The sequence below is a fragment of the Oncorhynchus nerka genome, linkage group LG15 (genome assembly GCF_034236695.1).
Source record: "Oncorhynchus nerka isolate Pitt River linkage group LG15, Oner_Uvic_2.0, whole genome shotgun sequence".
NCBI classification, from domain to species: domain Eukaryota; kingdom Metazoa; phylum Chordata; class Actinopteri; order Salmoniformes; family Salmonidae; genus Oncorhynchus; species Oncorhynchus nerka.
The window spans coordinates 16756840-16761034 of NC_088410.1; positions in this window are offsets into that span (position 1 = coordinate 16756840).

Here is a 4195-nt window from a genome sequence, read left to right on the forward strand (position 1 = left end):
GGACAGGGTCTGGTAGTGTCCTAGTCCTTCCTGTCAGACTGACGGACAGGGTCTGGTAGTGCCCTAGTCCTTCCCTTCAGACTGACGGACAGGGTCTGGTAGTGTCCTAGTCCTTCCTGTCAGACTGACGGACAGGGTCTGGTAGTGCCCTAGTCCTTCCTGTCAGACTGACGGACAGGGTCTGGTAGTGCCCTAGTCCTTCCTGTCAGACTGACGGACAGGGTCTGGTAGTGCCCTAGTCCTTCCTGTCAGACTGACGGACAGGGTCTGGTAGTGCCCTAGTCCTTCCTGTCAGACTGACGGACAGGGTCTGGTAGTGCCCTAGTCCTTCCTGTCAGACTGACGGACAGGGTCTGGGTGTCCTAGTCCTTCCTGTCAGACTGACGGACAGGGTCCTAGTCCTTCCTGTCAGACTGACGGACAGGGTCTGGTAGTGTCCTAGTCCTTCCTGTCAGACTGACGGACAGGGTCTGGTAGTGCCCTAGTCCTTCCTGTCAGACTGACGGACTAGGGTCTGGACAGGGCCTGTAGTGCCCTAGTCCTTCCTGTCAGACTGACGGACAGAGTCTGGTAGTGCCCTAGTCCTTCCTGTCAGACTGACGGACAGGGTCTGGTAGTGTCCTAGTCCTTCCTGTCAGACTGACGTAAAGGGTCTGGTAGTGTCCTAGTCCTTCCTGTCAGACTGACGGACAGGGTCTGGTAGTGTCCTAGCCCTTCCTGTCAGACTGACGGATAGGGTCTGGTAGTGTCCTAGTCCTTCCTGTCAGACTGACGGACAGGGTCTGGTAGTACCCTAGTCCTTCCTGTCAGACTGACGGACAGGGTCTGGTAGTGCCCTAGTCCTTCCTGTCAGACTGACGGACAGAGTCTGGTAGTGCCCTAGTCCTTCCTGTCAGACTGACGGACAGGGTCTGGTAGTGTCCTAGTCCTTCCTGTCAGACTGACGTAAAGGGTCTGGTAGTGTCCTAGTCCTTCCTGTCAGACTGACGGACAGGGTCTGGTAGTGTCCTAGCCCTTCCTGTCAGACTGACAGATAGGGTCTGGTAGTGTCCTAGTCCTTCCTGTCAGACTGACGGACAGGGTCTGGTAGTGCCCTAGTCCTTCCTGTCAGACTGACGGACAGGGTCTGGTAGTGTCCTAGTCCTTCCTGTCAGACTGACGGACAGGGTCTGGTAGTGCCCTAGTCCTTCCTGTCAGAATAATCAACAGAGGACTTGGAAAGCATTTCACCTCCCATAGAAGTGGCACTATGGTTATAGTGAGTAACCTAATTTATGTTCCTCCAACACTGCCTTCAGTTGAGTTTATACAAACTGTCATCTCCTACAATTCTGATAGATTGGAGACTGTCAGAAAACATGGTTGGAACGTTAATAATTTGGTTGTTATCTCGAGGCTCATGCCCCAGGGGCAGAGTGGCCCACACTTATTGAATATGGTGTTTTTAAATGTTAGAGCAATCACTAGGAAAAACCTTTCTCGTGAATGACCTCATTATTGAGCACAAAGTTGATCGTATGTTTCTCATTGAAACATGCCTGTCTTCAGATTGTAGTGCCACTCCCATTGAAGACTCCCCCAGACTACAGCTTTTCATCCTGTATCAGAAAAGGGAAAGGAGTGGGGGGACAGCCTCTATTTTTAGTAATGCTCTTAGTGTAAGGACATTTCGTTTGACGATTTTGTATCTTTTGAGTGTCATACTATACGGTTTAAATGTCAGCCACCAGTGCTGGCTATAATCCTGTATAGGCCACCAAAGCAATGCCCCACTTGCTTTGCTGATTTCTCTGAAGTGTTGTCTATTGTCCTCGAGAACTATGAGGAAGTCATTGTGTTGGGCGATTTTAATATTCATGTAGACAAAGAGACTCACTCCAAGGCCATTGAGTTTAGGAATCTTTTGAGCTCTATGGACTTTATCTAACATGTTACTGCCCCCCCCCCCCCCATAACCACGGCCATACTCTGGACCTGGTTATTACCAAGGGGCTTTCTATTGGACCTGGTTATTACCAAGGGGCTTTCTATTGGACCTGGTTATTACCAAGGGGCTTTCTATTGGACCTGGTTATTACCAAGGGGCTTTCTATTGGACCTGGTTATTACCAAGGGGCTTTCTATTGGACCTGGTTATTACCAAGGGGCTTTCTATTGGACCTGGTTATTACCAAGGGGCTTTCTATTGGACCTGGTTATTACCAAGGGGCTTTCTATTGGACCTGGTTATTACCAAGGGGCTTTCTATTGACACATTCCCTATTATTGATGTTGTTTTATCTGATCACCCCTGTGTATTCTCTACAACATTATTGATGTTGTTTTATCTGATCACCCCTGTGTATTCTCTACAACATTATTGATGTTGTTTTATCTGATCACCCCTGTGTATTCTCTACAACATTATTGATGTTGTTTTATCTGATCACCCCTGTGTATTCTCTACAACATTATTGATGTTGTTTTATCTGATCCCCTGTGTATTCTCTACAACATTATTGATGTTGTTTTATCTGATCCCCTGTGTATTCTCTACAACATTATTGATGTTGTTTTATCTGATCACCCTGTGTATTCTCTACAACATTATTGATGTTGTTTTATCTGATCACCCCTGTGTATTCTCTACAACATTATTGATGTTGTTTTATCTGATCACCCCTGTGTATTCTCTACAACATTATTGATGTTGTTTTATCTGATCACCCCTGTGTATTCTCTACAACATTATTGATGTTGTTTTATCTGATCACCCCTGTGTATTCTCTACAACATTATTGATGTTGTTTTATCTGATCCCCTGTGTATTCTCTACAACATTATTGATGTTGTTTTATCTGATCACCCCTGTGTATTCTCTACAACATTATTGATGTTGTTTTATCTGATCACCCCTGTGTATTCTCTACAACATTATTGATGTTGTTTTATCTGATCACCCCTGTGTATTCTCTACAACATTATTGATGTTGTTTTATCTGATCACCCCTGTGTATTCTCTACAACATTATTGATGTTGTTTTATCTGATCACCCCTGTGTATTCTCTACAACATTATTGATGTTGTTTTATCTGATCACCCCTGTGTATTCTCTACAACATTATTGATGTTGTTTTATCTGATCACCCCTGTGTATTCTCTACAACATTATTGATGTTGTTTTATCTGATCACCCCTGTGTATTCTCTACAACATTATTGATGTTGTTTTATCTGATCACCCCTGTGTATTCTCTACAACATTATTGATGTTGTTTTATCTGATCACCCCTGTGTATTCTCTACAACATTATTGATGTTGTTTTATCTGATCACCCCTGTGTATTCTCTACAACATTATTGATGTTGTTTTATCTGATCACCCCTGTGTATTCTCTACAACATTATTGATGTTGTTTTATCTGATCACCCCTGTGTATTCTCTACAACATTATTGATGTTGTTTTATCTGATCACCCCTGTGTATTCTCTACAACATTATTGATGTTGTTTTATCTGATCACCCCTGTGTATTCTCTACAACATTATTGATGTTGTTTTATCTGATCACCCCTGTGTATTCTCTACAACATTATTGATGTTGTTTTATCTGATCACCCCTGTGTATTCTCTACAACATTATTGATGTTGTTTTATCTGATCACCCCTGTGTATTCTCTACAACATTATTGATGTTGTTTTATCTGATCACCCCTGTGTATTCTCTACAACATTATTGATGTTGTTTTATCTGATCACCCCTGTGTATTCTCTACAACATTATTGATGTTGTTTTATCTGATCACCCCTGTGTATTCTCTACAACATTATTGCCCTTAGCACAGGGCAATACTGAACACATTATTAAGAAATGGTATCTTACCTCTGAACTTGCTACAGGTTTAATTGAGTGTATGAACACAACATCACCTATTCTGCCTTCATCTTCTGATGATTTAGGTGATAACTTTAATAGCAAATTAAGGGCAACTATTGATGCCATAGCTCCAGTAAAGATGAAAAAGGCCACATCCATAACGAGAACCCCATGGATTAGTGAGGAAACTAAAGTTTCAGGTCCATTATGATATTCTGAGAGAGCAACTTGGCATATATAACAAGGCAATTAGAAAAGCCAGAATAAATCAAGAGTGCTCTTCTTGACCATTGACGGCCTGCTAAATCCTAAATCCTAACCCCGCAAACCTATGTAAAC